The sequence below is a fragment of the Hordeum vulgare genome, chromosome 6H (assembly GCF_904849725.1).
Source record: "Hordeum vulgare subsp. vulgare chromosome 6H, MorexV3_pseudomolecules_assembly, whole genome shotgun sequence".
NCBI classification, from domain to species: domain Eukaryota; kingdom Viridiplantae; phylum Streptophyta; class Magnoliopsida; order Poales; family Poaceae; genus Hordeum; species Hordeum vulgare.
Genome location: NC_058523.1, coordinates 45,481,342 through 45,491,925, shown reverse-complemented (window position 1 = coordinate 45,491,925; position 10,584 = coordinate 45,481,342). Strand labels below are relative to the sequence as shown.

The 10,584-nt window shown below is 42.1% G+C and overlaps 2 non-coding genes across 2 annotated transcripts; both read right to left on the bottom strand.

The window, feature by feature from the left end:
• Positions 1 to 6,905: 6,905 nt before the first annotated feature.
• LOC123406505 lies at positions 6,906 to 6,991 on the bottom strand. The gene has a single exon (XR_006612194.1). It is a non-coding gene; the product is annotated as a small nucleolar RNA SNORD24 (small nucleolar RNA).
• Positions 6,992 to 7,068: 77 nt separating this feature from the next.
• Positions 7,069 to 7,151, bottom strand: LOC123406573. Its single transcript, XR_006612245.1, has one exon. It is a non-coding gene; the product is annotated as a small nucleolar RNA R12 (small nucleolar RNA).
• Positions 7,152 to 10,584: the final 3,433 nt, after the last annotated feature.

Genomic DNA, 10,584 nt, shown 5'->3' with positions numbered 1-10,584 from the left:
TTGAGAGTGTCCAGTAGATCATATTGAGGCCACTGCCTCCATCCATAAGGACCTTCCGCAGTCGGAAACCGTTGACTGCGTGGTCGACCACGAGTGCCTGCCTCCAATGGGTGGCTATGATGGCCGGGTGATCTGACTGGTCGAAGGTGATGGGCGTTTTTCCCAGTCGTGGTACTTTGTGACTCCAGGGGCTTCCATGTTCACCTCCCTACTGATGACATTCTACGGGCTCTTGCTTTCCACGTCGGCAAAGATCATGAGGGTCGCCTGAATGTTTCGATACCCGGAGGCATCCGCTGGGTCGTCCTCATCTTCCTTGTCCTTGGAGGTCTCTCTACCCATCTCCTTCTAGAGCAGACGGCAGTCGTGAGCTGTGTGTTTTGCGAGGATAGTCTCCCTTTCCTCGTCTTTGCGAGAATGGATCAGGCATGGCTGGTCTAGAAGATTTCTCTTGAACTCGGTTTTCTTCTTGTCGGCCCAATCATTCTTCTTCTTGGATTTCCCTTGGCCCTGTCCTGGGACAACAACTACTTCAGCTTTACCCGATGGGTCGCCTTTTCGTGTTTTCTTCTTCCCAGCGTTGCCCGACCGAGGGGCCTCACTGGCTCGTCCCTTGCCGCAGCGGAGCCGGCCTTCTTCCTCGCCATTCGCGTACCGATTGGCGATCTCCATAGCCCTACCGAGAGACACGTCTCCCGATCGACCAAACTTGAGGATAAGCTCTTGATACCGAGTGCCACTACAAGGAATATGCTAATACACGACGCTATATTTTCGTCGCTACATCGTCATTGTTTTTAGTTTACGACGATCTCACGACGAAAAACCAAGCGTCAAAAATGGAGCGTCACAAATGAACAGCAGCGATGTTTTGATCAAAATCGTCGTAACTTTTACGACGATTCATGGATTGTCATAACCTTTACGACGATCCTAAATCGCCGTTGACAATCTAACCCAGTCCTACATGGCAGTCCTACGTAGCAAAATTATGACGAAATTAAAACGTCATAGTTGAAATCAGCCCTATCCATTTCAATTGATCACATGGGCTTGTTTTATTTTTTCGGCTTCTTTTTGGGCCTTAGCCTGTTTATAGCCACTTTTAGTTTTTCTTTTTTGAATTTTTTTTGGGCCCTGGCCTTTTAGTGTCCAAATACATTTGGTCCAGTTTCAGTTTTGGCCTTTTTTCATTTTTGAATTCAGCAACTTTTTTTTCCATAACTTGATTTCATTTCTATTTATTGGGCCTTTTCAACCAATTATTTGTCCAATATTAAATGCAGCACTATTTCATATTCAAATCAAGAAAACTCCAAGTCGAATTAAAATCATCCATCATATAACATCACATAATACATCTCCAGGTTTACATAATACAATAACTCATATGATTCACAATTGACAATCAGATACCGGTTTTCACAACTCAAGCATCAACCGAGAAGAATCTCAAAAGATAATATAGAAATTAGCACTCGCTGTGAAGAAGTCATCCTGCTCTTGCTTCCCCACTCCTAGTTTTGCATCCCTGATACTAGCTTTTATGGGCTCTAGTATACCTGCATACAAACAAAGTAATGTATTGTTGAGGCGCAGGAACTTGATGGCAATGCTAAATTGTAAAACGTCTTTCGAAGAACAATATATAATCTCAGGTGTAACAATAACAGTGAGTAGCTAGATGAGGTGCAAGCTAGCTGAAACACCATTCGTTAAATACCAAAACTACTCCCTTGGATAATAAATGACCACCAGGAACTACCCATACATATATTCAGCAAGTTTGCATCAGGTAGGCTAGTGTTAGCTAGCATGGTAAGCAGAGAAACAAGCAAACTTTAAAAACAAACAGTGGCATGATGATTATGAAAGGACTCTAGCAGCCTAACCAGACAGCCATGGAACGATGGCCATAGACCCACACCATGACCGTGGCTCGAAGGCCACGAGGATCATCAGAGCAACCGGGGACAGGAGGCATGGAGCAGAGGAGGGAGAGGAGCTCACCGTGCCGATGCCAAACAGCGTCGCCGGCAGCAGTGGGGCAGTCCAATGGAAGACGTCGAAGCTGAGCCTACCTCCATGCACCTTGCGTGTAAGAGATGGTAAAGTAGTTTCAGATATCACATTATTGAATTGTTTGCAGTGTTACATGAGCTAGCCAAAAGTATGTAAGGGACTAAAAAGTTTTAGAAGTGTAGAATCATATATGCCCCTAGCATGCATCTCTCAAATAGTTAATTAATCAGACTTGCACTATTGTACTAACAAGCATGAGCGTTTAATTTGTACTCAAAACTAAACCTAGAGGTTATATATGATAAATCTCACTCACAGCTAGCCAAATCAACAACTAGAAATTGGTGGTGTGCTATTTAGAAGGTCAGCAATGTAGACATGTTTGTGTCTTTCAAAAGAAACATGTGTGTGGTGTTTTTCCCAACAAAATATAATTAAGCGGTCCAAGTAAATATACTGAAGCAATAATTATCTGAAAAAATGGTGTTTTCCTGCTGCACTTAGCCTCATTGTACAAAAAACAAATGTGACTGAGAGAAGTAGGAGCAGTAGGTTGTGGTCCTATATGAATGCTACTGAGAAAATTTGAGAGAAGTAGGACACCAGCAGCAGCAGGAAAATCTGAAGTAGGACACCAGCAGCAGCAGGAAAATCGTGGGAAAACAGACTAAGAGAAGTAGGACACCAGCAGCAGCAGGAAAATCTGAATTTATACTATGAAAATTTATTTACAAGCATATGAATAGGTGACTACAACCCCACACATGTCACGCCCTTTGCCCCACAAAAGCATTCCGGCAAACTACTAGAGAAGAAAACTTGGTTGGCTTATTTTGTGCTTTGTTGGAGAAACGATAAAATTTACTTCAGATATACTAGTGATCGCTACCTTCAACTTTCTTGTCTGCACTTTCTGGCCTCGTACCGAATGGCACAGAGGTATCATTTGAATTATGACAGGAATTGTTCTAAGTTCTGACCTAGCTTTGAAACAACCTCTTGTGTTGTTGTGCATAATTGAGTAGTAGATAACTAAAGATAACAATAAAAAGTAAACAAGCATGCCAAAACAAAACCCATGTGTTTCGGAGCTCTAATCATGTTATACTAAAGGGCTAATGTTTACATTCTGTTTTGCTGCATTTTTAGGTTGATGCTATGCTTCAGAAATTAGAGAAAGAAATTTTTAGGTTGATGCGGCAAGGCCCCTCTGATCGTTTGAAGTGGAGAAGAACGTGGCCATCCGATCCTCTTCAGATGCAAATGCAGTCTATCATCAGAAGGTACCACTGTTGACGCTTGGGAAGGTTCAAGTTCTGTCTTGAGTGTGTCGAACTGAAGAAATAGAGGATTGGAAACTGTCAGTAAATCCTGCCTACTATTGTCTGAAAACGATTTCATCTTGCTCCTAAATTCAAATCATAGTAGCAAATAGCATAATTAGGCAAGGCGCGCAAGTGCAACTGTACTGAATTAGGCAGAAGTGTGATATGAGTGGACTAGGCAAGAATAACTGCAAATCATTCAGAAAATTACAAAAGAAAAGTGGAAGAATTCTACTGCAAGTGACGTAAATCAAAAGGATGGAATGGATCCAACAGAATTGAAAGCATGCATCTACCTGGGAGAACAAAATTTAGATCACCGTACTTCCTCAACACACAATCCCTCAGTCTTCTTTCTGAGGTACCACCTGCATACAAAAAGAAACAGAAGCATTTCCACTCAGCTGATGGAACCAACATATAATTTCATGAAAACACTAGTCCAAATCAGTAGTACCTATCAAGAGTAAAAAAAAGCCTAACTGGACTAGACTTGACTTGAGAGAAACTAAGAGCAGGCAAAAATATCAGTTACTATACTACCACTTAGCAATTGAGAGACCAAACTTGCCGAGAATCAGCTAAAACACGAAGCAGTTTTTCCAGTTGGTATGGTGATGTGCTGCTGCACCAGCCAAGGCGCCAACCACAAGTAGGTAAGCAGGAACAGGGAGCTCAACAAGCAAGAAAATAAGCCACAACCAGACCAAGAATCCACACAGAAACACTAAAAGTCACAGTAGCACTATCATCATTATTTTCTGATGGGCGCCACAGCCTGCATGTATTTGGCTATCTGCACATGATAAACCATCTAAACTACATCAAGATTCATGTTGTTGATGTTGTTTGTTTTGTTGCACTGTAATCGCAACTAACACTGGAGTATTTGAATTAATTATTTGATTTTGGTTGGTAGCATAATCTCGAATATAGTAGTTAAAGTCCACAAACATGTTCTGATACACAACAAACTTCTAAAAGGAAAATAAACCTTTTTTAAGCGTGAAAAGAAACAATTAAAGTTAAAGAGAACTAGGAGAAACGCGGTGAGATGTTTGCATATGACATATTTCACAAAAGTTATGCAGATTCAAAGACTAATCTCCCATACTAGATCCACCAAATTCACTTTTTACTTTTGAGTAGGAAGAAATAAAACTGTGTCGTGCCTAGTTTTGCCTAACGCAACATCAACCATTCGATTCAGAGCCAAAATAACAACTAGGTCCTTGGCATTTATCCTAGATTTCCAAATAATACCTCACTAGTTCCATTCTAAATGCTTGATGACAAACAAACATGCATATCATTGTCAAATCAAGGCAGACGAGATTAATCCAGGTTAATAATAGATGACCATGTTACAAGCCAATAAGAGCCAGAAGCACCCTACTATTGACCAACCTGTAGTTAACTGGCGAGGAGCAGCACAACCTCAATCACTGCTATCTCCAGCCCGAGCTCCAACATCTGCAGCTATGGGCTCTTGAGCTCGCAGCGCCTCCACGCCTTGTTCCACCATCTCCTCAGCACTTTCCTGAGTGTCTGCCCAATTTATCAAAATTATGCATATTCAGATCATAGATATTCAGGAACTTGTGAGTGAATAGGAACATGACATAGGCATTACTATCGGAGAAGACTCGGTAAACTGCTTATACGAGAAATGGGCAGAAAAAAACAGAATGGCCAATATGAAATGAACGGTAGCTTCGTGTTATAGGACTTCGGATATTACCTAGTGTCAAAAAGGCAAAAAGCATCTTATATTTTGATACTGAGGGAGTACTAGTTTTCTTAGCTAGTTTAATGGATTTCTAACTTGAGAAATGCATGGGTCTCAGTAGGGCCGATCAACAAACTAAACTATATTGTGTCACCTACAAAAGACGATTGTTGGAACTATCTAAAAAGCATCGTAGCCCTGCCTCTAATTCTATCTTCAGAAGATGATTCCAAATCAAAATAGTTTCTGAGCACAAGCTATTCTTACTACTTAAATGGCAACTCCATTGCGCAATTAGAGGAGGAAAGGGAGAAGTCGCCGGCGAGGGCAACCAACGGCCGAGTTGGTTGAGCCTGAACACCATCTCGTCCCTGAGAATCTCCCTGTACAGGATATCAAGTACTCCTTCCACTTCCTCCCCTAACCAAAATATGGAAGGATGTGATCTTTGATTAGTTCCACGGAGAAAATCAAACTTTATAACTAACCAGAAAATGAAAATAAGAAGGAATAACATTACCGCAATAAGCTGAAAGATCAGAAGACCATAGTCTATTTGCAAACTTGGGTCGTCAGCGATTCAAAAGCACATCCTATATTTAATTTCTTGCTGGGCTTATGGTGAGATTCAGTGCAAGATATATGGACAGTCCCGTCAGATTTTTTATTCAGTTTAGAGTGGAATAAGCATTCTTTAGAAGGGCACTAACGATTTTAGAAGGCATCCTTTTTAAGTTGCTCCAAAACAGAGTACATTCCCATGCATGTGAGCCCAGTTAGCCTTTTCTTGGCTGGAGGCTGAAATCTGCGAATTCAAAATGTGTAGTTGGGCTAGGAGTAACAAGGGCATTGGAGAACAGAGGGCACCTAGACTGATCTGAGACTAGGTCGAAGCTGCTCAGTCTCCTTTCACAAAATTGTTTGTGAGCCAATTCTATCTGACATATGTCCAGATCCAAGCAATGGTTTGTTCAGTAATCAAATAGATACTGTACATAATAGGAAAAGAACAGTTTACATACAGAGAATCCAAGGGTCTAATAGAAGTAAACTGTGTCAGATTCGAAGTAACATGGTCGCCAAAATCAGATCACAAATGCAGGAAAAAAACATATATGTCGGCAAGAACGCCGCCAATCAGGATATACCACGAGGAACACAAATCATACTCAGTAATTGGTAATGAACGGAATCAATCAAAACAAAGAAGTAGAAGAACATATATGACAGATTAGGTGTTTTCCAAAAGTTTTATTGGAAAAACAAGGAGGATGCCAGGATGGAATTATGACCTTGGGTGTTCTCATTAGGTGATTTTTAAGTTTCAACACATGATAAAAACTAAGTTAGATTATCAGTATGGTTGTCTCACACGCATCCTGTTGTTGATTAGCCATGGCAACAATATTGCTTCTGTTTCGTCAGACTTATATGTAAAAGAAGCACACCAAGGTCTCAAATCTTAATTGGCCTGAAACTATACTACCTGTACAAAACCTAAGTTTCGGATTTAGCTTTTCTTTGCCTTTTTTATATATTCTCCACACATGGTACTGAAATGATGTTGGGTTTGTTGTCAGAGCAAAGCTGTAAAAAAACTCTACGCATGTTACTGAAATCATATGCATTCTCGTGTTTCCTGAACCGAATCTGAAGCAACAGTGATATTGTTTTCACAGCAATACATGGAGAAGCAGGTCAGTACAAGGGGAGCTACAAACGTTGCACAGGGAAGCACGAAGCAGCTGAGTTCCATCATTTAGAATTGGTGCATCCGAGGACTTTCCATGTTGAGGCATAGAGAATCATAAAAAAAAGATGATTTGAAGGGCCTCAGAGATCTTGGTGGTTGTGATCATGAAATGGGGTCGTTGCCCCATCAAGAGTAGCAAATATTTTGATAAGATCACTGGCTCCATGAAAAACACGGACAAGCACAACTAAAACAATTAAGAAATAAATTACTGAATCCAACAGTTGGTAGATTGGATGACGAGTCACTAGTAGCTGGTTAGAGATCCCATTTTTTTTTACAAATCAATGGGAATCCGAATGATTTTCTTCTTCACCCTCGCCATCCAATCCAAAACAAAATAAAAACAAATAAAATCCCCCGCGCTGGAACACTCGGCGAGGGCGCGTCGATGAATCCGAGCGGCATAGGCAGCACGGAGAAACCAGAGCTCTACATTGGAATAGGAGGAGGAGGTGCAGAGGAGAGGGGAGCGGACCTCGCGGAGGACGACGGCGACGGCGGCGAGGCAGGCGCGCCTGATGGCCCGGCGGTAGGCCGGCGCACACGTGCACTGCGACGGAGAACCCTCTGGGCAATCGAGGTCCGTACCACTGCTCCTTGGCCTGGTTGAGGTGGCGGCGGTGATGCTTCGCCGTGGACGGGTCGCCGTGGTCGTCGTACAGCTCCTGGTCCTCCTGGATCCCGCACCACTGGTCGAGCAGCAGGCCCCGCCGCGCCGCCCCCATCGTCGCGTTTCGGTCACCGCCCCCGTCTCTTCGTAGGGTATGGGGAGGAGGTGGGGATCGGGAGGGGGAGGGGACGGGGAGGAGGCGGCGGCGGCTACGAGTAGATGGGGACGAGGGAGGAAGAACGAGATGGGGGATGTGAGCTAGGGTTTTGGGCTGTGGGTGGGGTTATCTCTTTTTCAGTTTTTTCCTTGTAGATAGATGGATGGATGGATGTGGGATGGAGAGATGGATGGATGGATGGACGCCATGTCATCGATCCGTGGGAAGGGTTGTGAGTGTTACGACATTTTTATAATCATCGTAAAAGTTATGACGATCTCATCTTATGTGGTTACGACATTTTTGACTCACATCATCGTAATTTATATGTACATTTGATCCTCTCAAACGGTTTACGACAATCTCGGATGAAATCATTTTAGATTTATGATGAATTCATCAACGACGTCTTAAAAAACGTCATGTATGAGCATATTTCTTGTAGTGTGCCTGCTTCGAAAACGCACATGGCGTGGTGCTTGGTGACGTTCTCAACGGTGTTGTGGAGAGTGGTCCACCGCTGAATGTATTCCCGGAGAGTCTCGTTGGTCTTTTGGACGCAATGCTGCAACTCCGTCAATCCGCCTCGGCGTTTGAATGTGCCATTGAATGTTTGACGAACAATCGGGTGAGATCACCCCTGCTGTGGATGCTGTTGGGGGCAGCTGGTTGAGCCACGCCCTTGCGGACCCCTCCAGCATGAGGGGCATGTGCTTCATTGCAACGTAGTCGTTGCCGCCGCCGATCTGGACAACCTCTTGGTAGTCTTCCATCCAGGTCTGTGGCTTCAAGTCGCCATTGAATTATCCGATCCCCATGTCCAACCGGTAGTTGGAGGGGATTTTAGCCTCTCGGATGTTTATACGATCCAAACGTATCTATAATTTCTGCTTGTTCCATGTTCTTTTGGGTGACATTGTTATATGTTTTGCTACACTTTTATATATTTTTACACATATTTGGACTAACCTACTAACTCAGTGCACCCAGTGTCAGTTTCTGTCTGCTGATGTCTTTTTTGCAGGGGCTTTTACCCAAATTTGTCGTGTGTGCAGTGTCCATGTCTTCTGCTCGTGCCACAGCAGCGGACACCTATTTGTTGATCCTCAGAGTCCTCCTGGTTTGATAAACCTTACAGTCCCCGTGTAAGGGAAACTTGCTGCTGACTACATCTCCACCTTTCACTTGGGGTAACCAACGAAGGGCAAGAAATATATCCATAAACTCGTCATCAAGAAAGTTTCTGGTGCCGTTGCCGGGGACTCCAGTATTCAAGATAGGGGAGTTGCACGCTATCCTTTACCTTTGCTTTTTAGTCTTGTTAGTTTGCTTTCTAGTTTTTGCTTTGGAGTCTTAAACCAAAAGCCACACAAAAAAGTTGATTTGCTTTTAGTTGTTCTTTCTGCTTAGTCCAGCATGTTAGGGTTTGATGCTTTGAGGGAATTTGAGGACCTAGATTTCCATCAAAGTAATGGAGAAAATATTAAGGAGGCTTGGGGTATAATTTCTGAAGCACATAAAAAATTATGCCTTGGATACCTATCAAAATTGTTCTTAGAAATTTTATCATGGTCTTTTTATTTGGTGTAAGCACTCTCTTGATATTTTAGCGAAAGGAGATTTTTTAGAGTGTGATGAGGTTTGAGCTCTTGATATTATACATGGTCTATCTAAATACTTTTACTATGGTCGTGGATTTGACACCATCATAGATAGACTAGCTGCCATTGAAAGAAGGATAGATGTTGTAGACTTAAGAGAAATATAGAAACCCATGGTTGATAAGAAAAAGATTTTGAAAATAGATGACCGGGAGCCTTTTGTTAGAATTAGCATCTCTAACCAAGACTTCCTTGCTTATTGTGATATTGGATCCATGGTTTCTACAATGCCAAAAGTTGTTTATGATTCTCTAAGCTTTTTAAACATAGACAAATTTTCATCTGATCATGAACATGCTAATGGGGATATTTCTGAAATCCAGGGAAAGGTCAAAGATGTCTAGGTTACATTCTCTAAAAGGAATGCAACGGTTAATATCTTCATCATGAAACCAAACCAAGGAAACATAGTGCTTGGAAGGGACTTCCTCTGAGCCATGAAAGGCTTCATTGATATAGGTAAAGGACACATACATTTACGTGGGTAAGCAAAAGGTACGTACCCGTTCCCTTGAAAAAATCAGGATGAACTTGTTGAGGATCCGTTTGAAGGTTTTGATGATTCCAATGACTTTGGTGATTTTGATCCTCCTTTCTGCATCATGCTTAGCTCAAAGGCATAAAAGAAAGTGCTTGTGGGAGGCAGCCAAATTAGTTTTTACTTTCAGTTTTAGTGGTCTTGATGCTTGTTACTATTGTAGCAACATCATTGTATCTTTATTTTCAAACTTTGTGCCAAGTTTTAGCCTCCAATTGCAAGAAAGTTCAAAAGTTGTGACATGCTGTCCAGAAACAGATTATGTCTGCTTGACAGAAAAATTCGCCAAAAATCACCAGATCATCTTGAATTGTTTTGCCACCATGCTCTATATAATTTTCTTTCTGGCATTTGTTCTGAGTTTTTGGATTTGAGTTGCAGAAGTGCCCCAAAAAAATCATTTACTACCTGCTATTCTGTTTTTCACAGATTCTGCCATGTTTTGCATTTCCATCATTTTGCAAAACTTAAGCTTGCTTTTCCTTTGAAAAAACATTTTGGAAATCATGAGAAACAATAGCTTTTCATGAAAATCGTTATTTTCAGTAGGTAAGGAATTATTTTATCATGGGTACTAACCACTCTAATCATCTTATGATGAGTTTCGTATGAAGAGAGTTTTCACGTATGCGATGGAAGATGATGAAAGAAGATCCAGGAGTGCCAAGCGCTCAAGCTTGGGGATGCCCCCATGCACCCCAAGAAATATTCAAGGAGACTCAAGCATCTAAGCTTGGGGATTCCCCCGTGCATCCCCTTCTCTATCAACAATCATCAGTTCGTCCA